This window comes from Homarus americanus, unplaced genomic scaffold (genome assembly GCF_018991925.1).
Source record: "Homarus americanus isolate GMGI-L3 unplaced genomic scaffold, GMGI_Hamer_2.0 scaffold25483, whole genome shotgun sequence".
NCBI lineage: Eukaryota > Metazoa > Arthropoda > Malacostraca > Decapoda > Nephropidae > Homarus > Homarus americanus.
This window is the reverse complement of record NW_024726235.1, coordinates 1543852-1569146: the sequence shown is the minus strand read 5'-3', so window position 1 is coordinate 1569146 and position 25295 is coordinate 1543852. Positions and strand designations below refer to the sequence as shown.

At 44.9% G+C, this 25295-nt stretch overlaps 1 protein-coding gene across 9 annotated transcripts in view; it reads right to left on the bottom strand.

Moving 5' to 3' along the window:
• LOC121865409 (serine/arginine repetitive matrix protein 1-like) overlaps positions 1-23093 on the bottom strand; it is a 137307-nt gene extending 114214 nt beyond the window's left edge. For all 9 annotated transcript variants that reach the window (XM_042364782.1, XM_042364779.1, XM_042364783.1 and 6 more), the window contains exon 1: positions 22856-23093. The gene's annotated coding sequence lies outside the window, so the exon portion shown is untranslated. The remainder of the gene's footprint in view (positions 1-22855) is intronic.
• Positions 23094-25295: the final 2202 nt, after the last annotated feature.

Below are 25295 nucleotides of genomic sequence, written 5' to 3'. Positions count from 1 at the left end.
ATCAGTTACATCGATCAACAAGAGGAGGAAATAACATGAAAGGCCAGAAATATGACTAAAGAATAACACTCACAAAACAGTAAATATTTCTGGACGTACAACAATTTTGGGGATGATATATATATTTTTTTTCTGTGTGTGGTTACGTTAGGTTAGGTTTGGTTAGGATTTTGTTATATTGAGAACATAATATATTTCCCCCCTTCATTTTTCAGTTTTATTTTATCCAATTCTAAAATCTCATTCAGAATTTTATATTAACACTAACTACTCCCATTTTTTACTTCCTATTGTAAAAAAAAAACATCAATATCGTTTAAATAATGTAAAAAAATCACTCCTTAAATTATCCCATTAGGATTGAACTAATTATGCAAATTGGTTTTCTTACCTTTTCTCTATGGTAATCAAATACACACCTGACACCTATGATGTTTTCAGGTGTGTCGTGACGTGGCAGGTGTGTGTGTGTGTATGTATCTTGCTGTTAAGGACCACAGGAGAGAGAGAGAGAGACAGAAAGAGAGCAGGTAAGTCACACTATCAGAGCACATTCACTCTACATCACCACCGCCTCAAGGTATAGTCTAGTCCAGTCATCTTTGTATATCATTAATCCTCCTCGCTATCTACCACACACACACACACACACACATAGAAAGCTCCATCATCATCATTGTCATCATCTTGAAGTCGCGATAGAAATGTAAGCGTCGTGTTATATAAAAATGTGTCTTACGAAACTTTCACACTTCCAAACGGTGATGTGTGTGTGTGTGTGTGTGTGTTGTGTGTGTGTTGTGTGTGTGTGTGTGTGTGTGTGTGTGTGTGTGTGTGTGTGTGTGTGTGTGTGTGTGTGTGTGTGTGTGTGTTGTCCTCAGGAGGTGCTATTCGTACTAAGTCTTCGTCCATCTCTTGGTTCTGCCCCCCTATTTGGTCTCGTCCCTATTCCAATTCAGGTCTCGTTATCATCACAGGTCTCCTCCTCCTTCCCAATTTTTTCATACCTCCTCCTTCTTAGTTCCTTCCTTACCTCCTCCTCTCCCTTCTCATCTCCTTCCATACCCCCTTCTACTCCTCATTTTCCTTTTCCTCCCCAGTTCCTTCCTTACCTTCTCCTACTTCTCCTCTTCCTCCTCCTCTTCTTTCCACTCCACCCTTCTCTCGTCTTGTCATTCTGAGTCGCGGCCGGTATGTCCAGAACACAGGTAGATAATGGGCACCACCCTGGCCGCTTGGTGAGGTCACTGGCGGTCACTCACTCACACACACACACTTGCACCCTCATGAACAACTTTTACCAGTGTTACCATTATCACCACTAAAAACCCGTACGTCACTCGCCATGGACTGTCACCATTGTCACCACTTCACACCACTCACGTTCCTACAGGTGACCGTATCGAATACAGTACACCATCATCACCCATACTGAACGACCCTCATTCACTTACCAACACAACGTATAGATAACAAAAACAAACAAATGGATTCCCTTTAAACCTGAATTTCGGTGGAGTTTTATAACCAGAATTTACTTTCCTCTCACAAGATCTCTTCACTAGACACACCCAGCACATGACCTTCCAGTTAGCGGCAGTCAGGAGCCGTCTTAACCACAACAACAACACAGAGTGGGTACAAGAGGCCCTGACTTTATTGTAGATGAACTCACTTGTATATCCAGTCTAGAGGAGGGAGAAGGGGGGGAGAGAAGGAGAGAGACGGGGGAAGAAAAGAAGGGAGGAAAGGATGGAGGGAGGAAGGAAAGAAGTAAAGGAGGGATGGAGAAAGGAAGGAAAGGGGGGGAGGAAGGGTATGAAGGAAGGAGGGAAGGTACAGGTGCCTGATTGTACCCTGGGTGTCTGGGATAATAAGGTCCACTACACCTATACTTTTCAATGTATAGATGTAAGTGATATTATCCCCTCGCTTTCATCTCTTTCGCCAGGGCATATAGCTCATAGGAGTCTTTTTTTTTGTCTGTCTTTCAATCTGCATAAACCCACAGTAGGGAGATGGAGGGAAGGGGGAGGAACCCACAATGACTCACCCTCTGCGTCCACCATATACACCATGGGCTCGGGGGGGTGGATTGATAGGGAATAACACAAGGGTAATCACCACCTCCTCTCCGGCCAACCACCACTCCATCCAGGCCATTTTTGGGCAGCGGAGAACCCCCAGATTACAGGTCGTCACCACCACATCCTCCGAGGGGTGACATTAAGCCCCACCCAGTGATGGAAAAACTCCCTCAGATGGTAGACACGAGGGCAGAAGACGAGAAAAAATCTCTCTCTCTCTCTCTCTCTCTTTCTCTTTCTCTCTCCCTCCCTTTTTGTAGTGAGTCGACCATTTTGGGTGTGTGGGGATTCAGGCGTCTTAACAAAAAAATCTCCCGAATAAATCTCACTCCTCGTTAATATTCAATCTCTTTTGTCCAGTTGATTGGTCCATATGAATGTCTAATCACCTAATTGGGATCGAGGATTGTGTAGTCTACTTCTTTCTACTGTCTTATGTGTTGATGTGTGATGATGGAGGAGGAGGAGGAGGAGTGGTCGAGGGTGAGGTGACGTGAGGTGAGGTGAGGTGAGGTGAGGTGAGATAAGGTGAGAGGTTATGGGAAACATCTTGGTGCCTTAGTGAGAAACAAGAAGCTCCTACCAGACCAAGACACTATGGAAGACCTCCTCAGTGTATTAGGTTCCGGGGATCTTGGAATACGACGAGGTTCAAGGAGGGGACGAATGAGGGGAGACTGGAGGGGGAGTGAGGGGAGATTAGAGGGGAGGGGGAGAATGAGGGGGGACCGGTAAGGGGAGCAAATGATATGGGGGAGGAAGGGAAAGGGGAATGAAGAGAGGAAACAAGTCTCTGGGGGATGGATGAGTGTATGGGGTGGGAGGGGGGGTGGAGGAGAGATGAAAGGGGAGTATGAGGGTCAGGTGAGACTCTAGGGATGGGTGAGGGAGAGGGGAGAAGTGAGGGGTGGAGGGCCAGAGCCAGACCTGAGAGGGGGATCGTACACAGGAAGTCTACCATGGTGAGAGGGGAGAGAAGGGGAGTGGAACAGTACCTCACCTCGAGAGAACCATCACCAACAAACACCTAACCTAACCTAGCCATGGATAACCGTACGCCAGCCAGCCAGCCAGCCAGCCACCATCACTGCTACAAGTCAAGCTAGCAACACCGGCCTCTTGCTTGCCTAGTACCGCCGGGGGGTGAGAGAGGGGGTTAGGTAGGTGGTCAGTTTAATGGGTAGGTGAATGTGGTTTAGGTAGGAAGGGAGGGGAGGAGTGGAGTGGAGAGAGGAAGGGGAGTGGTGGAGTGGAGAGAGGGAAGGAGTGGACCAGACCCGTGTTGGACCGTGGACCGCTTAAACTGGCCCCGGGGAAGGGACAGGTACGCCAGGGTTTTTTACTTAAATTGTCTCTGTTATTCGTTAGGTCAATGGTCAGGTTCAGGTCAGGTCATTCGCCTCAGGTAGAGTCGTCGTCTGGGAGTTGACACGGGAGTTTGGAGAGATGTATAACGGAGTAATTTAATCCAGGTTCGAATATTCAACGAAGTATTGTTGTCTTAGTTCAAATGTTAATCGTATTTTTAATCTAAGTTCAAACGTTTAACGGACTATTTTTACTCAAATTCAAACATTTAACCGATTATTTGACCCGAGTTCAAACATTTAACGGACTATATTTACCCAAGTTCAAACATTTAACGGACTATTTTTACCCAAGTTCAAGATGTTTAACGGAGCATTTTTATCCAGGTTGAGGGGAAGACTTTTAAGAACGCGGTTCTTGTGGTTCACAGTTTCGGAGATGTGGACGACTAAACCTGCTTCAGAACCTCTCGATAAAACCATCAAACATCTTGTGGGTAGCGGCGAGCGTGGCCTCCGGGTCTCTCTCTCTCTCTCTCTCTCTCTCTCTCTCTCTCTATTTACCTAATCTCTATCTATATATCTATCTAATCTATTTAATCTTTATCTATCTATCTATGTATCTCTTTCTCTTTGAAGGGCTGAGAGGTAGTGTGGGCGTGATAGCTGGGTGGGCGGTCTTAGTGGGTGGGCGAAGGTAGTTAGACAGCAGCCAGCTAGCCAGCCACCTACACGCCCACAGGAGGACCTAACCACCCTTCTCCTCCTCCCCCCCTCCTCCTACCCTGGGGAGACTACACCTGCTTGTTGCTACTGCTATCTCTCCTACCCTTCACCACCCACGGCAGTAACAACAGTTATACGCGTTATTTTCATCATCTTTCTCCTATTTCCTCTCTTCTCTTCCTTCCGTGTCTTCTATCCCCATTTCGTTGTGTATTTGTTATTCATTCGTTATTCGTGGCAGTAACAACAGGAAAGTATATTAATTATCATCATATTATCTATTTCCTCTCGTCTCTATTCCCCTTTTTTATCATCTCTTCCTGTCATTTTAGTCTCTTTATCATAATATTTGTCTCTATCTCCGTTTATCATCTGTGGAAACTTTTATTATCAAGAGTAAATTATCAACGTTAGTCTTTTGTTATGTCTTTTTGTTTTGTTTATTTTAGCTTTTTTTTCTCGGTGGGGAGAAGGAGGTGGTGGGAGAGGAGGAGGAGGAGGAGGAGGAAGAAGAGGAGAAGAGGAACATAAAGAGAAGAATGAAGAAGAAGAAGAAGAAACTATTACAACACTACATCACAGCTCAGGTCCTTCGGTGATTTTCTCTATAATTGTCGTGTAAAAGTTATGCAAATTTCACTCATTTTGTTTACCTTTTTATGCTCACATTTAACACGTTGTTGTTGTTGTTGTTGTTGTGAGCAGAGTTTCTAGTTGAGGATGGTGGTGATGATGGTGTTGGTGATGATGGTGTTGGTGATGATGGTGTTGATGTTGATGTTGGTGATGGTGGTGTTGGTGTTGGTGACGATGGTGTTGGTGTTGGTGATGTTGGTGAGGATGTTGGTGGTGATGGTGATGATGGTGTTGGTGATGATGGTGTTGGTGTTGGTGATGGTGGTGAGTAGGACAAGAGGAAGGTAACCAGATTTAGTTCCCAGAGGAGGAAGGCAGAAGTTAAGGAAGAGGAGGAGGAGGAAGACAACTTAAGGAGAAGAAGGAGAGGACTTAAGGAAGAGGAAGACTACCTAATGAAGAAGAAAATATAAATTAACGAAGGAGATGAAAGATAAAGACAAAGAAGAATAAATGGAACGGAGAAATAAGGAATAATAATAAAATAAAGTCTCCTAACATAACTGCCTCCACTTGCCTCACTAAGTTTCACTCCAAGACACCGGGATATAAAAACATGTTCTTTTAGACATTGGTACTGAATATTGCATTAAACATCAAGACATTTTAACAACAGAAACCTGATTTTTTTTCCTAATTTTACACGTTCAGAGTTTAGAAACAATTTTAGGGTGGGTGTGGAGTAGCTACACATTGCCTCCTCTGACTTCCCTCCTTCAGGATCCTTCCCGCCTCCCTCTCCTGCACCTCCAGTATAGGCGTGGTAGAGTGGCTGAGGTTCTCACTGCGTCAGCCACTCTCCCACGTGTTATCCTGTTGCTGGCTGCCTTGTTATAAACTTCCTCTTCATCTTAATCACAACAATCGTGACCCATTTGTAACCACACCATCCGTCGTGTGTGTGTGTGTGTGTGTGTGTGTGTGTGTGTGTGTGTGTGTGTGTGTGTGTGTGTGTGTGTGTGTGTTCTCCACCGCGTCCTGTTGATGTAAACACAAAACAACATCACTGGGAATGACCTTCACTCTGGAGGCTCGACGATGTGAACCCACTTTATCATCCCATGTTTCCTTCTGAAGGGGAGTAGGTAAGGCGCCTTCGTGTTTCCTTGATCGGTGGGTGGGACTTACCTACGTCTTGCTGGGGGGACTTTCCTACGTTTTCTTGTGGGGAACTTACCTACACCTTGTGGGGGATTTACCTACGCTTGCGGGGGGGGATTTACCTGCGCCAGGGGGACTTACCTACGCCTTGGTAGGGGTAAGATGCGTATCTGCCTATAATTGCTTCCTTAATGACTTACCTACGTGCTATTGAAGGACTTACCCAAACCCTGGCGTGGGTACGGTCGTCCGCCTGCCTCGCCTTACGTTTGTGGGTCAAGTTACGGAAATACGCTCTTGTTAGTCTTCTTAATGAGACGATCACTGGAGCACACTGCACTGGTGGGTGTTGCCTTAACCTCACCTCACCTACTCCTGACAGCGTGCATTTGACTGCTCTCTGACAACTTTTGACTGCTTTCTGACAACATTTGACTGCTTTCTGACAACATTTGACTGCCCTCTGTTAACGTTTGGCTACATCCTGTTAATACCTGAGTGCCAACACCTGACTAACTCGAGCTTACAGAGGGTTACCAACAGTTCCCACCAGTTGCTTGAGACTGGGGGTTAATGCTCGACCCTCCCACGACCTCCTTATCACAGTATGATATTTCTTATTCTAATTTATTCTTTTAGACGGATTTTTTTCATCAACATAATGACACACAAGACCAATATTTATTTTTTGTTTCGTAGATTTTTTTGTTTGTTCGCGAGATTTCAGTGGAAGTTCGAGAAAAAATATCGATAAGAAATCTAACCCAGCGATTAATCTTCACCCCTTTTTCCCTTTTTTTTTGTCAATCCGATCGTTAGTTTTGATTAACCATCGTCCTTAGATTTCCCTGAATTTTAACTGGTGAGACAAAAAGTTCGATAGTGAGAGACGAATGTAAACAATGAGTGAGAAACACCAAGGCCCTGCAGAACCCCTGAGACACAAGAGGTTTTCAGGAATAGAAGTTTTCTCTGTTTTCGTCTTTTCTCCCCCGCCATCTCCTTCTCCCCCCCGGGCCAAGGATCCCTCCGTTTTTTCTCCTCTAACTCACCCCTCCCCTCCCCCCACCCCCACCATGGCACCGTTTACCGACAATAACACACTGCGACTAACACTGTCTGTTATCGGCTATTGTCTGAATAGTTTACTGACTAATGACTCTGGTGGCCGTGCTGGGGTGCTATAGGTCGTACATACATCACTGTTTTTACCAGTGAAAAATACATACACATAACTAAAAAACACCTACATGTAAGTGAAAAATACGTACATATAACTAAAAAAAAACACATACATGGCATAAAAAAAAATCCTGTAATCTAATTTAAACCATCAAACACATTTAGTCTCCAAAGTCTTATAAATCTACTCAAAAGAATCTTTATTCCTCGTAAGGCATTTTTCCAGGTAACATTCTCAGGTGATGGAGGACGGAACAAGTCAATTTTATAAGATAACTGACGAACCACAAGTGGGTAACAAGCTAGTATTATAGACGGTAGTTGTGAGAAAGATCGTGTGAGTTATGAGGAACCTTCTGTGTCTCCTTCATCGCCGCCGCTCGTAATTGGGTGACGCAGGAACGAGTTACTTATGGCATTGAACTGAAGAGCGGCTTACGTGTTATCCAGCTTATGAGTCGTTTAGTTTACGAGTTACCAGCTTATGAGTCGTTTAGCTTACGAGTCACCAGCTTACGAGTTACCCAGCTTACGAGTTACCCAGCTTACGAGTCGTTTATCTTACTAGTCACCCAGCTTACGAGTCACCCAGCATACGAGTTACCCAGCTTACGAGTCACCCAGCATACGAGTTACCCAGCTTACGAGTTACCCAGCTTACGAGTTACTGCAGGAGATTAAGATATACATTGAGAGATTATTTTCATAAGTCAACCCGTACGAGTTATTAGGACAAGTCAGTGCAGTCAGTCAGAGAGTCACTTCATGAGTCGCTCCTCACACGAGTCCTTCAGTGTCGTGAGTCAGTGAACGAACCACATCATGACGGAATGTGAGAGTGCTTGTTGAGGGAGGGTGAGAGTGTGTGCAGGAGGAGGAGGGAGGGGTGAGAGTGTGTAGGAGGAGGAGGAGGGTGAGTGTACAGGAGGAGGGAGTGTGGAGGGAGGAGGAGGGTGAGAGTGTGTGTGTGCAGGAGGAGGGTGAGAGTGTGTAGGGAGGAGGAGGAGGGGAGGAGGAGGGTGAGAGTGTACAGGAGGAGGAGGAGGGTGAGAGTGTGTACAGGGGAAAGGAGGAGGGTGAGAGTGTGTGCAGGAGGAGGAGGAGGGTGAGAGTGTGGCAGGGAGGAGGAGGTGAGAGTGTGTGCTGGGAGAGGAGGGTGAGGTGTACAGGAGGAGGAGGAGGGTGAGAGGTGGGCAGGAGAAGGAGGAGGAGGTGTACAGGAGGAGGAGGAGGGTGAGAGTGTGTACAGGAGGAGGAGGAGGGTGAGAGTGTGTACAGGAGAAGGAGGAGGGTGAGAGTGTGTACAGGAGGAGGAGGGAGGTGAGAGTGTGTACAGGAGGAGGAGGAGGTGAGAGTGTGTACAGGAGGAGGAGGAGGGTGAGAGTGTGTGTACAGGGAGGAGGAGGGTGAGAGTGTGTGCAGTGTGTACAGGAGGAGGAGGGGAGGTGGTGAGAGAGGTGTATAGTGGAAGAAAAAGGAGGAGGAAGATGAGGACACGTTTAGGAAGAGGAGGGTAAGACTGCGTGTAGGAGGAGGGTAGAAGGGTGGCCCGTGCAGTATCGAAGTTCCTTAGGGGAGCACCACACCGCTCACCTTTCATTGTTACTCTGCCGGAACACTTGTACGTGTGTCTGTCTCCTTTGTAATGTGTGTGTGTGTGTGTGTGTGTGTGTGTGTGTACCTGTCTGCATGTTGCCAGAGTTAGAAATAGTATGATAAGAATTTTGTATATTTATAAAGAAATTCAAGATGTAATAGAACTGAAGAGGGAATGAGAGAGCCAATAGGGTCGTCTGTCTCTCCGAGGAAAACCACTAGAGTTTCTATACGTGAGGCAGCCAATAAGGGCGTCTGTGATACATGACCATAAGGATGTATGTGTGTCAAACAGCCACACATCGTCGCTTCTATAAAGAGCCCCAGACCAGGTTTTCCGCCCCCACACGACCGAGAGTCAGCCGGAGGTCAGGTAGAGGTCAGGCAGGGGTCAGCCAGGGGGCGCTGACGCTTGAACGTGTCTGGAGACGGAGCTGAGGCGCGTGGGAGAGAGGCATGGGAGTGTGTCGTAGAGGAGAGCTGTCATGGGAGAATGATTGGACACACCGCGTCCCTCACATGGTAAAGGCGTCGAGGGAAAGACTGCTGTAAGAATCGAAGCACAGCAGAGATGAATAAATTATCTTTCAATGTTGTCGTCTATTTACCTGTCCATATACCTGTCAACCTGTCTGTATATAAATTTAATAAGACAGGTGACTATACAGTATTGTGATTATATCAACATTTAAGCGGGAGAAAAAGAGTAAAGTCCTGACAGAAAAAATATTCACTCTTTGTTGTGTAAGAGTCACATCAATCGTGAACACATTCTTGTCATGTTGAAGCAATGTGACCAACGGGAAGGTGGTGTTGCAGAAGTCTTTTGTCATTCAATGGAATTCTTTCACATAGGCCATAGGGGGTTAAATTCCTTCATAGATTATTAACACGAATTACTTATGGCCACCAGAGACACGTGTGGCTCCTCTCTCAAGTCTTCCACACCGAGAGCCAGTTAAACCCTAACCTCGTCACCTCCACAAAGAATGTCCCCGTTGAGCGGTCGAAGAGTAGGAGACTGGGTTGGTCAGGTGAGTGTGTCGATAGAACCGCCTGACCGCCACGTATGATCAGCCAATCGGTAAATTAAGGTGTTGGGAGTGTTTTGAGACCAGAGGAAGGGGGAGGGGGTAGAGATATCAGGCGAGAGAAAAACACTATCAGTCAGGTCAGGGGGGGAGGGGGTAGGTGGAGGAGGTTGGTGAAGGGGAGGAGGGGTGCAGGGGAGGAAGGGGTGTAGGTGGAGGAGGTTGGTGCAGGGGAGGAGTGGGGCAGGGGAGGAGGGGATGTAGGTGGGAAGAGGTTGGTGCAGGGGAGGAGGGGGGTGTAGGTGGAGGTTGGCAGGGGAGGAGGGGTACAGGGGAGGAAGGGGGTAGGTGGAGGAGGTTGGTGAAGGGGGAGGGGGGTGTAGGTGGAGGGGGGTGTAGGTGGGTTGTATTATGCATAGTCAGACATTGATACGGTCACTCTGGTGCTGCTGGGGATAATTTACGGTCTTCGCTGTTGCAATTATCTGGTGTAAGGTGTGACCCACAACACCCAGGGTACACCCACAACACACCTACATCCAAGACACACCCACAACACACCTACACCGGTTTCTGGGGGTGTCATTGGCCCAGGGATGATGACACAGCAGAAACGACTCCGGGTTGTGTGTGTGTGTGTGTGTGTGTGTGTGTGTGTGTGTGTGCCATGAAGTAAAATCAAAAGAAAATTACTAAAACATGGAAAATAAAAACACACAAAAAACCGAACGATAACAAGAACAAAATACCCCGCAAAAAACAGACAAAGACAAACACCAAAAAAAATTACAAAGACAGAACAACTTCAAATAAGAAAAAAGAAAAACGAATAAAAACAAACTAAAGAAAAGCACTAAACAAAGACAAAACACAAAGATCTAAAACAAACACAGGGTTAAACACCGCTTCAAACACGCCGGCAACTGACACACGTACACACAACAATGCCATGAAAATACTATTTATATAATATTACTAAATCGCGAAAATATTACGATAAACAAACCGTCATAAACAATAGAAAATGAAATGTTTAATCGTAGACTCAAATAAAAGTCGAGTCATCAAAATATTTAACTCTAGCTTAATCAAAACAATAGTTAAGAAATGAGTAGAAAAAAAAATGTCTGTATACATATGAATACTTGTGTGTTTATGTATCTTTTATGTAATTTGTGTCTGTATGAGGGTGTGTGCTTTGGTTTATCCTTGTGTGGGTGGGTGGGTGTGTGGATGAGTGTGGGTGTGTGAGTAGGTGAAAAGGAGGGTTGGATGAGTGGGTGGGTGGGTGTGGATGGAACGGAGAGTGTGTGGGTGGATGTGTGGGTGTGTGAGGGTCAAGTTCAAGCAAGCGGACAGGTAGGAGGCAGGTAGTCACGGTGGCTGGGCTTGCAACACCTGCTTAGAACACAGGTTATAACTCAGGTAGGTGTGTGGAGAGGGGGAACACAGATCACTCTTCCTCACCTCCCTCTTCTCTTCCCCTCTCCTTCCCTCCATCCCACTCAAGATAGACCTTGTGTGCCTCCCTCTTTACAATCTGTCTCCCTCCCTTTCTCCATTTACTCACTTCTTTTTCTTCTTCTTCTTCTCCATTTACTCACTTCTTCTTCTTCGTCTTCACAACATCCCTGACCAGGACATTTCTCAGCATTCCATTAAAACACTTCACACTTGCCAAGGTTCATCTACCTCTCCTTGTCCCTTTGTCCGTCACACACACACACACACACACACACACACACACACACACACACACACACACACACACACACACACACACCTCAAACCACATTTTTCGTGTCTTAAATACTAATTAACACAAAGCAGGTGGGTGACCTCAGTGACCTATTTCGACCACACTTACCCTGTATGTGTGTGTGTGTGTGTACAAACATATGTACATATGTGTATCCTCTGTGTGTTTATAAGTACTTGGGTATACTTCGGTGGTGTTTGTGTGTGTGTACTTGTATATCTTTTGTGTATGACTAACAACAACAACAATAATAATAATAACAATGATAAATAATAATAATAATAATAATAATAATAATAATAATAATAATAATAATAATGTATTTGTGAGTCTGTCTACAAGTGCATTTGTACGAAACAATTTGATTATGTTTGCTGGCCTTGAACCTGCTGTGGAAGGAAGTGTGGGTGGATTAGCAGACAATGACCTTGCCTGGGGACAGTGACCTTGCCTGGGGATAGTGACCTTGCCTGGGGATAGTGACCTTGCCTGGGGACGGTGACCTTGCTGACTGCCCGGGACGCAGACCTTGCCTGGGGACAGTGACCTTGCGGGGACGTGGAAACTTGCCTGGGGATGTGACCTTGCCTGGGGACAGTGACCTTGCCTGGGACAGTGACCTTGCTGACGGTGACCTTGCCTGGGGACAGTGACCTTGCCTGGGGACAGTGACCTTGCCTGGGGACGGTAACCTTGCTTGCGGACAGTGACCTTGCTTGCGGAGACCCTCAGAGCATTAAACAAATATTCCCTCCTCAAGTTACACGTCATCAGGGTCTAGGCCGAGGAAGGTCACGCCTTAATCAACAAGATTAGAGTAAATTGAGGTGAGTGAACTACCTGTTGTACCTGGCTGCCGAATGCGTGATTAAGGTAACCAAAAACTACGGTCAGGTCGCAGCTGAGGATATGATTACGTCCATTCCCTAACGATGGTGAACTTGGTGGAATAAATGACACAAATACACACACAGGCAAATACATTGAGAGGCAGACACACACACTAGACTATCCCACTGTAATATAAAGACTTGTGATCTAATTTATTGTAATAACTAACAATACGAACATTTTAATATTTCCATTTATTACAGTTGCCTAAAAAATATATATATAGAAAAAAAACGAACTGTAGGAGTCAATTTCAAAAGCATTCCAATGTCTGCTAAAAATACCCACAGACAGACAGACAAAAGAATGGTTATCGGATGAGTAAATAACAATGCAATGAGTGGGTTGAACTCCTCCTGGTCGTTGCGTCTCTGCTCCCTCACACACACACACACAGGAGGGCGCGTTCAAAAACCTATTCTCCTGACGGGGCAAGTTTATTGTGTGGCGGTTATACAAGGTGGCGGCGGTGAACGTGGCTCAGCTGGTGGGTAACAGTGAGTCAGCTGAAACTCTGGCAAAAGGACGCTGCTTCTGCCCGCCGCCGCCATTATCCTCAAAATATAATACTAACCACCTCAATAGAATTACCACAAGTTTGATTATATTAAAAGAAAAATGAAATTGTATCCATTATGAAAGTTATTAATAATTACGATAATAATTTAAAAGATTGAAAAAAATATATGTATTGAAAGTTTGTAATTATTTCACCTCGAGAAATAATTAATTAACGATGAGTGGAATTATTTTTTTTAAAGCCCAACGGTATTATAAAATAAAATTGATATATACTGATAATAGCCAATAGGATGAATGAAAAAAACAAAACAAGGGTCATATACCTTAGGAAAATAATTAACGAAGAATTCAGTAAAAAAAAAAGAAGTTCCACAGAAGGTCATCCACTGAGAACAATGACCCAAGATGGTAAAGCGTCACATAACAACGCCATCATTCAGTATATTTCCTTAATGATAGTTTTAAGGGGGCAATGACATCTGAGACTATTCCCCTGAAACACACAAAAAGTTTATTCATAATATTACGATTGGTCTTTGTGGGGTGGCGGTGACAGACAAAGAAACGAACGGACGGATTGACGGACGGATTGACGGACGGACGGACGGACGAAGAGAGACTTCTGTGTATAGTCGCATGAGTCAATGTGTGCGAGAGTGATACCACAGTAGAGGGAATTTCAGCCTAAATGAACGCTGTGATCTCGGTCAAGTAAACACTCCCCTCCCTCCCACGGCAAGACATGTTAAACGAAGGGATTGGGGAAAACATTACAGAGGAAATTGGCGAGTAATTCAGGTGATTCAGGCCATAGAGAGGACGACCTGGCCATTATGTGGAGAACCTGACGAAGGGAAGAAAGAGGAATGGAGGTGGAGGAGGGGTAATACTCCAGTGAAGAAGCTTTGGATACGTGAATACCGGATTGTAGAACGACATCACGACATTCAAGGACGACCACAGGCCACGACTTGCTCTTGAACCCGACGAAGGAGGAGCGAGAGGAGGTATAGAGGACAGACGAAGATCTCAAGTTCCTTCACGAGATTCTGCTGGGGAGGTTTTCAGCTGAAGGAAGGTGACCACTCTTCATCCTTCTGGTCAACTGACACACACTTTACATTTTTCACACGTTGTTAACATTTGTATCCTGTAATCTAGAGCTTAATTACACCATAAATTACACTAAACGAGCCACTTAAAATAACATTCAAACTTAATCTAGGCGTATCTTTTTAAACACTTAAAACCCTGAGGTGTAATGGCGTGGGGGTGTATTTATGATGTCGCAGCGCCATTATTGTATTTTTTTTAGAGAGAATCTTCATGGGGGTTCAAGTAGATGAGAGAGACGGAGAGATAAAGACGGAAGTATATGGTAATGTGTTAAAGGTATGAAAGACACCCCGAGGAAATTATACGAAAATATATTAAGTAAACAAGTATGTGTGTCTGTCTGTTTGTATATATGTGGAGGGGGTAGAGGAAAGGGGGGGGGGTGTTGGTTTAGTGACCCCCCCAGGCACACCACACACCTCCCCGTACTTCATAAACCGCGGGAAACTCACACCTATAAATCATTGCCTTTCCACCGCCACCTTCTGTTTTTGGCTCACGAACGATTGGTGGTCGCTCTTGGTTCACTTTAGACGTAACAAAAGGCTGGCCGTGTTTAACTAAGAACAGGTAAATCAGGTGTTCCTCTCACTACTACTACAACAAATATCACTACAACTACTACTTTTTTTTCTAAGTGGCCTCCAGCATCCCCCAACAGCCACACCTTCGCCTACTACTACTACTACTACTACTACTACTACTACTACTACTACTACTACTACTACTACAATAACAAGTTAGGTCCTGCTGTGATTAGAAATTATACCCAATAGTCTGTGTAAAATAATAAAGGACCTCCTTTGACCTCTTACCTGAGACGTTAAAATTGGTTCAAAGTTTTCTCCTTCACCACAGCTCAATACCCACAGTCTACTTATACAAAGTCGGTGGTGTGTGTGTGTGTTTGTCGGGTCGTGTGGTGTGTGTTTGTCGGGTCGTGTGGTGTGGTGTAGTGTGGTGTGAGTGTTTGTTTGTCGTGTGGTGTGTGTGTGTCGGGTCGTGGCGAGCTGTCGGGTCGTGTGGTGTGTGTAGTGTGTGTGTCGGGTCGTGTGGTGTGTATGAGCTTGTCGGGTCGTGTGGTGTGTGTGTGTCGGGTCGTGAGGGAGCGTGTGAACCTGTACCTCACCTCCCCAACACCTGGTAGCTTTTTCCGCTGTACTCGACGACGGAAAAATGAAAGTCCACCTATCGCCGCCATTGTTACCGGTGATTAGAATTGTTTTTCCTCTACTTAATTAATTATTGTAGAGCGACAGAGGTGATAGAATGGTGGCTCACTTCCCTTTTTACCTTCCTCCTTCCTTCTTTTCCCTCTCCCTTTCCGCTTTCCCTTCTTTTTCCTCCCCCATCCCTCTTTCCTCTTTCCCCCTCCCTCCGCCACACGACCATGGTCATTCCTAAGAGACAGTAGTGAATGATTGCCGTTGACAGACAGACAGACAGACTTTTTACCCTCCCCTTATGTAGAATGGTTTAACCTCCACTCTCCCCCGAGTACGGTGTCGTCATAGGCTTTTTTTTTACGGGGATTAGCCTACCCGGGCAGGTCACTGACCCACATCGGGGACTGGGGGGCGAAGATGTAATAATAATAATAATAATAATAATAATAATAATAATAATGATAATAATATTAATAATAATAAAAACAATAACAAAAATAATAACAATAATAATAATAATAAGTGATGGAGTCATTGCACTCAAGGGGTTTAAGGTATCTTACTAGGTTTGTTCAATGTACTACGTCATTGTACTCTAAATGCTGAAATCGTACTCAAAGGCGATAAAGAGAACCAAATGATATAATTGTCGCCACAGATGATATAGAACGAGAATCGAACCTTGTCCTGAGTACTACAGCTGCGCCACAGACGAGTCGAATAATGAAACAAAAACAGTAGAGAAGTAAGTTACAGTGGCGCCGTGGGAACGAGGTTCATTCCTGGGGGTCAAACCTCGAGTTCACAGGTTAGATACTCCCCCGGGTGCGTACCAGGCTGGCTCTGTCACCTTGGAGGACCAGGATTCTCAGAGGTTCGTATGATATGTGAGGACGCAGCTGATTGGCTCTCTTTAAGCTACGGTAAACAATGGAGACTAGTATTGCCAGAATCGAGTACGCTGATTGGTTCGTTTGGTGAGGACTTTTGTCAACTTGTTATAGTCCCGAAGAGTCAATAGCTTAGTGTTAGAACCAAACTCAACCAAACTAACTTAATTTAACCTGATCTAATTAACACTAATCCAACTTAACCTAATTTAACCAATACTAACTAAAGCTAATTAATACTCCCACACCTACACCTCCTTATCTCCCTCACAACCCCTACCCCCACCTTCCTCACCCCCCTACCTCCACCTCCCTCACACCCCCCCCACGCCCCTCACCCCCCCCACCTCCACCTCCTCACCCCCTCTACCCCACCTTCCTCACCTCCCCATTCCTTCCTCACCCCCTCCCCCACCTCCTCAATCTCCTCACTCCCCACCTCTTCCTCACACCTCCTTCCTCACACTCCTCCTTCAGTCAATAATCTTGTGAAGTATTATAAAACATATTTAGCCTCTTTTTTCTACTGTCATTAAACACGTCGGGAGAACAACACAGCTTCCGGACCTTCTGCCTGAGTGAGTCTCTCTCTCTCTCTCTCTCTCTCTCCTACACACAATAGGTCCAGGAACATACTGACGAAGGAGGTCTTTCTTCAAGTATCCCCGCCTCCTGAGGACTCTTATATATCCACACACACACACACACACACACACACACACACACACACTCACACTCACAGGGGTGAAGGTGACAGTGTTACCCTGACGTGGCAATGAGTCTTTTGTCTACACTTGACCGGGCGAGAATTTCCTCGGCTGGGGACGTGGAGGACGGGAAATAACGAGATAAAAAGGGAAGATGAGGCAGACGAGACAGAAAGAGTGTGTGTGTGTGGGGGCGTCTGGGCACACTAAGCTGATATAATCCACACCTTACCTAATCTGACATAACCTCTTAATTAACCGAACTTAATCTGACCTAACTTTACCTGAGGCGGAGTGACGAGTACGGGAGGGCACTGAGGAAGGGGGTAAACTCGCAAGGTACTGAAGGAGGGTACTGACGAAGGGTACGAAGGAAGCCTCTCCCACACTGTCTCTAACTTCACACCAAGGGGGGGGAGGTCACGCGAGATGAGGAGGTCTCGATAACTGATAATTATATTGCCAAGTTGACAACACTAGAATAAGATCGAGAGATAATTCAACAATGGCATCCCGCTGTTGGAGATTATCTGCTGGAGACCTGTTGTTGGAGAGCCGCTGTTACTGTCTCCTCCTCCTCTTCCTCTGCGTGTACATACTAGAAAGCAGGAAGGGATGTACGTCAATCAACAAGAGAAACCTGGTGTCAACAGTGAGGAGGAGGAGGTCGTTAACAAGGCGTCCCACCTCAACTCCTGCTGGTGGATCTCGTCCATAATAGGTGAGGACGCCAAGCTTAACATTCTTACCTCCAGAGCTTGACGGTGTGACATTCCAGTCCAGGGGGAAACGAGGGAGGGAGGGGAAGGCAGAGAGGGTGAGAGGGGAAGGAAGGGAGAGAGTGAGGGGAAGAAAGGGAGGGTGAGAGGTAAGGTAGGGATGGATCTTGAGACTAGAGTTGCCTGTGGGCATTTGGGGAGGGAGAGGATGAAGGATAAGGGGAGAGTGAGAAAAGGGGCGCAGAGTGGAAGAGAAGGATAGGGAAGGGGAGTTCTAGGTGGTTGCAGGTGGAAGGAGGGAGTCGACGTCGCCGGCGGAGGAATTGCTGGTAGAGGGAAGGGGAGAGGGAGGGGAGGGGAGGGGGAGGGAGAATGTTGGGAGTTGGGAGAGGTTAAAAAAAGGTCATGTAAAAACTCTTGGAATTAAGGGAATGGGAAAATCGGCCAAAATGAGTGGGATGATGAAGGTGAGAGGGGAGGAGAGGTGTGAGAGTCCCAGGAGAGGAGAACCAAGGGAGAGAAGGGGGTAGATAAGGTAAATAAGGAAATGGAGAAAAAGAGGGAGGGTAGCATGAATAGGGAAAAGGGAAAAGGATAGAGGGAGAGGAGAGAAAAAAAGAGAGGAAGGGTAGAAAGAGAGAAGGGAAGAGAAGGGAAGGGGGGAGAAGGAGGAGAATGGAGGCGGCACTCAACACGACCTTTCAACCCCTTCACCACCCCTCATGACCCCCCAGAGTTAACCACCACACGCACCTCCCCTTCCTCATGACCCCTTTCCTGTCCTGGTGGGGGGGGTAAGTGGAAGAGAAAACGAGGGGAAGGGGTAGGTGTCAATGAAGTGGGGGTGGGGGGACTCGCAACGACACTAACAAGCCTGTCGACCATAATTTCGTTCCGCCAGACACCACCACATCTTGATTTCGTGATCCCAAACAGTGTACGTTCATTGTTGTCGCCGCCCTTCAGCTCGTCTACAACAGTGTCCCAGTAACTCCTAAAAGCCTGTATGTAACCTGCCCTAGCATGTCTTAGAAGCCTGTAACCTGTCCTAGCAAGTCTTAGAAGTCTGTAACCAGTCCTTGAAGTGCAGTTTGTAACCTGCCCTAGCATGTCTTAGAAGTCTGTAACCTGCCCTAGCAAGTCTTAGAAGCAATCGAGAGTGTCTTAGCAAGTCTCAGAAAGTATTGGAGCCTCGAGCCTGTCCTAGCAGTTTCTTGAACGCCTCGTCACTTCCCGGAAACTCTCACTTAACCGGTTGCAACAGCGTCTCAGGAGGTCTTAGCTAATCACATCACGTCTCAGGAGGTCTTAGCCAATCCCATCACGTCTCAGGAAGTCTTCGCCAATCCCATCACGTCTCAGAGAGGTCTTAGCCAATCCCATCACGTTTCAAGGAGGTCTTAGCCAATCCCATCACGTCTCAAATGTCCCTTCTCAGACACTCTTAACTTGTCCCAGAATGTCTCAGCCACCAATTCTATCACCCCCCCCCCTCACTCATCCCAGCAACTCTAAGCCAAATAAACACATTCTTGCATCTCCCAGCTGCTCTGACCTTCACCTTGTGGTTACGAAACAGCCGTCAATTATGCATCTGCGTCTCCTAAACTTGATGAAGAAATGTAAATAAAAAGTTGAATGTCACACACACACACGATGTTATTATCCATGTGTGACGTAGTTGCAAGTTCTCTCTCTTGCACTGGATATATTTTATTATACTTTACTGCCTAGAAAAAAATAGGTTCGTATCCACCTTAAATATTTTGTGTTTGAGGTATAATTTTATTTTAAATTAATGGAGACTTTTTTTATTGGTTAAAGTACGGGATAATGTTACGATATTGGGATATTAATGACTTGGGCTAACCTAACCTAACTAATAAAAGTTAACCTAACCTAAATTTTAACTGAATCTAACCTAACATTGAAATTGACTTAACTTTAAAACTAACCTGACTTTACTTTAACCACAAGGACAAAGACGGTGTGATATCGCAACATTAACCACTTGCTTTTTTCTTAAGACAGCGAGGCGTGAGGTCCTCAACCATGACACACCTGAGTTGATTACGTGGGTCAGTGTACCTGGGGGAAGGGGGAGACACGAAGGTAAGGGAGGTTGAAGGCAGTAAGGTCGGCAACAGGAATGAAGGAAGGGAGCAAGGAAGGTGAAGGCAGTAAGGTCAGCGACAGGAATGAAAGAAAGGAGGAATGTGAAGGCAATAAGGTCGGCAACAGGAATGAATGAAGGAAGGAAGGAAGGTATTAAGGTAACGGAGGGAGGGGGTGTCGGCCCAGCTGAGGCAGAACATCCGGGTTGGTGGAGATGGTGACGCCTCTTCCTTCCTCATCTCTCTCCCTCCCTCACTCTCTCTCCCTCCCCCTCTCCCTCCCTCGCTCCCTTCCTCCCTCTCATTATATTCAAAGACAAAAATGTAATTATTATTTTTTATCCGCTTTAATAGCCTAAAATTTGACGCCGCGAGTGAGTGACCGCTGGGTGTCTCCTCTTGTAGGTGGCGCCAGCTTCCTGCAAGAACACGCTACCATACTAAACCTTTTCATTGTGAGATATTTAAATACCTATAACAGTTATGTAAGAATCTCAGGTATAAGATATATTTACGGGGTGATGATGTGGGTTGTGTAGAGACTGTGCCTGACGAGTGTAAGTGGTTGTGTGTGTGTGTGTGTGTGTGTGTGTCACTGTCTTGGCACTGTGAAGCACTTTCCCACAGCCTCCCGTAACACCACTCATCCTCCTCAGTTCTTATACAAACACAGGAAAATCTCTTATACTGTTCAGCGTTGTGTCAACCGACTGTCTGTTGTGCTCTTAAACAATGTGGGGAAGACACTTAAAACTTACTTAAATTCTGAGGGTTTAATTTCTGCACTCATGGTATTTATAATTTAAGGGTTTCGACACATTTATCTACATTAAAATAATAATGATAATGATTCATATTGGTGTATATTAAGAAAAATACAGGGATGACCATTGCTTACCTTGATGATACTGGATTTACAATTAACCTTGTTTTTACCTGAGACACGCGATGATGTCACGGTGTATGGTGACGGAGTGATGGTAGGCTGACCACACTACAACACTCAAGGTCACTTCCTCATTATGAATCATAATTACTCTGGTGATTAAGTTAGTTGTCGAGGCTACAGTATTGTCTGTTAAGTGACACCCTCTTACAAACAGTGGCCGGTACTGCACTTGACTGCCAACATCTCCTAAAGTGTAAAGTGAGCTGTTCATTTACAGCTGTTTCTACTTACATATAAACTAACCTAAACTCTGTTATTATCAACGTAAACAAGTCTTTTTGGCCTCAACAAATACACCAAGATGTTAATTTGAGATCACCAACATAAAAGAGATAAATCATTAACTAATAAACTCATAAACAATTAACATGGTCTTCTATTTACCTGGCTGGGCACTATACCTGTACTCCCTTAACATAACAAACACCAGATGAAACTGTGTGTGTGTGTGTGTGTGTGTGTGTGTGTGTGTGTGTGTGTGTGTGTGTGTGTGTGTGTGTCATTAACTATCACTTCATCACTAATTTAACTCTATTTCAGTAGGGTTAAACGATTTTAATCCTAATAGGAACATAAGCCTTGATTATCTCTCGGCCTCCACAGCTGTCAATACCAGCCTCTGTCCCCTACAGTGTAAACCAACCTCAGAGGGTAGCTAACACACACGCTGGGGGGGAGGGAGGGAGAAGAGGGAGATAAGTGAAGGAGGGAGATAAATGGAGGAGTATAAAGAGGAAGATGAATGGAGGAGTAAAAAGAGGGAGATGAGGGAGAAGAGTGAAGGAGATCTAATGTAGGTTGAACGTGCTGGTTGTGAATGGTGTCGGGCTGTGGAAGGGGGAAACACAGTAGCAGCATAGAACACATTACATCAGTCAGAGAGCAAAAGTGACGGGGAGAATAAGGTGGGAGGGGGGAAAAAGAGGGAGGGGGTAGGAGGGGAGGGGGGGAGCCGATTTTGTTCTAGATACAGGTCACTCTACCTCATTAATAGCCACTCTAGCTAGTATTAGTGTAATTTTGATGCTATTTTGAGTTGTTTTTGGTTAAGTCAAGCAGTCAGGAGCATTCTTATAGTCTTCAGTTATGAGGAACGTTTATCGTGTGGACCTCTGTGACTCGACCCTTTTGTCTTCACCATCACTTAGACAACGATGATAATAAACTTTTAACTCTACACACAAGAACAAAAGTATATAAAAAAATCATAAATGTTGAGATTAGTTGAGTCTCTTCCTCTTAGTTTCGTTCAATGGCATTTATGAGTATCGTGTGAGAGGCGTGTCACGTCTAAAACACCTGACAGTCTGAGTTATATGATTTACTTAAAAAATACATATGATTATAATATATTTCAAGATAATACAGTTCACATATCTGACAAAATCATCACCACGCAGTACATGTAAATAGAAGAGTGATATAAGAAACAGTGATCTTAATAGGGCCAAGATGTTTAAAGAGGTGTGGTGGTGGTGTGGTGTGGCAGGAGCGTAGTAGTACAGCAGTAGGGCAACAGTTGACCTAGTCAGCTGAGGAAAACACCAACCCACCGCGCATTTGTGGTTGCTCGCCCCCTACACACACCTGTTGTATACCTCACTACACAGGTCTACCCAAACTACACCTTCTCATTACCACATGTGGGTTTACATATCATGGCTAAATCCTGTGGAAAACTTTACACCGATTGTACATAATAAGTCTCTCTGTATCCTCGCTTGGCTGTAGTCTCCACACACACAGGTCAGCCTAAATACTCATATTACCGAAGGAATTTTTTTTTAGAAATCTCAGTCAATTGTCGACCTCACATAACCTTGCTGGAAAAAATATCTTACATCTGTGGTCATCAGCTGTAGCCTATGATGTCGACCCTCCAGTGACCTGTCTTATCTGTCGTCACTAATAAACCAACGTAACAGTTTAGCTAGACACTGAATATTTATGGAATTCCTCGTGTGTTCTGGTTCACCCTGAGTATTGTATACACTAGCCCGGTAGAAAGACTCGGGCGGTGTGAGCCAGGCTGGAGGGCAGTCCTACACACACACATACCAAAGACACACTTTTGTACTCATGAGAACAGACTTGTGAATCCTGTTCGTAGAATTACTAGACTAAATTAAGGTTAATATGGCTTATGGATGTTGGCCTAATGTTGATGGGAGGATTTTTTTTCGCCTTACATTCTTCACATTCTATAAAGGCGATTGTTTGTTGCGTGCTTAGCGTAGTGACATGTATGTGTGTGGGGGAAGTTTTCAACATTAGTTTTCGTCGGTGTACAAATATTAACAATACCTGCTGACAAGAAAGTAACCTTCAGGGTTTTTTTATTCCCTGTTGAACTCACCTGAACGACACCGCTGGAGGATGAAGCCCTGAACTCAAGGGTCAAACTGAACTAAGTCTCTCAAAATTATATTGTACCGACACACTCAACAACACAAGGCAGTAGACGATGCCCTCTATAAACACTGTTAGTTATATATGTATCTCCAGCACTTGTTATTATTGAGTTCAGTGGAAAAATCACTTATGAAATTCCAGAGACAATCCATGTCCAGCCTCCCTCCCACCACAACAACCACAGCGAGACTGACGTTTGTTGTTACCTGTCCCCTCGTCTGCCCCCCTCCACCGCGTACAGGTATCACGGCCCGCGAGCGTCAAATATGTACACCATCCGAGATTACTGACAGTACACCCGCTAACATACGAACATAACAACTATCTAATGTACTTGTCCCTCATATACTAGATTCATTTTATATCTCCGTTGATGTTTAACTGAGAAATAAAGAATAGAAATATATAAATCATTAAACTCGACAACCGACATTACTTGCTAAAAGGCAGATGTTTCCACTCGAGTCTACAGGTATAGGGGGTCATTATTTAACGCCCCGTCTTCTCGACACGTTAAAAATTCAACGTTACTTGTCTGGCACTTTGAAGATGTTACAGTAATTAGATAAAACAACCTTAAGTAATCCTCAATATACAAGAGAGAGAGAGAGAGAGAGAGAGAGGAGGACAAAGACGCCCTCAACACACACACACCTGTATATGAGAGGCACAACACCAGACTGGGCCCGACCACTCACCACCTGCCTGAATTTGGTCATCTAGTGGTGGTCACTCATCACCACACGGAAGGTCCTCTCTCTCTCTCTCTCTCCTGTTGCATATTATTTGTATTTTGTCAGGTTTTAATATTTGGTCTAATTATCTTAAAGAATTGATGAGTTTGAGGGATAAAGCAAGCAATCGTGTGTGTGTGTGTGTGTGTGTGTGTGTGTGTGTGTGTGTGTGTGTGTGTGTGTGTGTGTACGTACTGATATCTCTCGTAATGCCTAAATATAACATATCTACGAAAACTTACACAAAGGACGCCGATTTTTGGGTGGGTGGGGGTAGTGGGATAGTGTTGGTTTGGTTTGGTTAGGTTAGGTTAGCATGTTGTTAAGTTCTGAGGCTGAGTACAACATCATCTCTACACTAGTACCATCACCACACAATGAACGAATTTTCTCCCTTACAAACATCAACATCAAAATAAGCAATTAATACTCATATGTGTGTATTTAATCTCTATCCTCTTAAGTTCATTCTCGTTTGACACACCACCCAGGAGTTCTGACCGAGTAACGAGGTACAAGAGAACTCGCTCCTCTTCACCTTAATGACTGTAGTAACGGTAAGACGCACTCGGGATGATCACTACCTGACTGCCCAACAGGTACTCTGGTGCCTTCATTATATACTGCTGTGATCCGTGTCTCACTGATGCCCTGACCTAACGGGACCTGAACTTCACCTGTGATCTTAACCTAACCTAACCTAACGAGACCTTTGATATTGGCCTGACCTAACCTAACCTAACCTAACCTAACCTAACGAGACCTTTGATATTGGCCTGACCTAACCTAACCTAACCTAACCTAATGAGACCTTTGATATTGGCCTGACCTAACCTAATATAATGGAATCTTATTTAATCTATACCTTTGACCTAACCTAACCTAACCTAATTTGAGAAAGTTTAATATTAAAAAACAGAACAACGTAATCTAGTGATACAAAGTTAAAGCAAATTAAACATATTAAAACGAATCGCGACTAAGCTAATCTCTGTCAGTCAATTTAAACTGTGAAGGAAGCGACTGTCGGGTTGGTAAGGAGGTGCGGATATGCATATTACAGCGGAAGTGAAAGTCAGTTTATACCTTGTTGTAGGAGGCTTATCTGGGTGAGAAAGTCGACGATCTTTCTTATCGACTCATTTCCTTTGGTACCTTAATATGTCTCTCAATATAAGATAAGGATAGTCATCTCCGCTCACACTACGAGAGAGAGAGAGAGAGAGAGAGAGAGAGAGAGAGAGAGAGAGAGAGAGAGAGAGAACCAATTTGCGCCATTTCACTCTTCATAATCTTCCTACGTAATGCACATTCTCTCTATTGGATTTCATCTCTGATTATAACACACACACATACACATATACACAAACACATTTATGTAAGTATGTTAACCTTGAATGCTTGTGTACAGTTTGGTAGAGAGGGAGGGTGGAGGGAGGGTGGAGTGCCCCGTTCATCAATTAAAACCTGTGAGTTAGGCTCAGGTGTGTGCTACCTCTACGTCACCTGTCCAAACTCACCTAAACTTAACGTCATCATAGTGTCATTTAATTTACCTGTTCTAATTTAATTACAGCTGACACAGGTAAACTTAAACGCTACGTGATACTGAACTTTACACCTACAGTAGTCTAATGGGTTTTAATAATG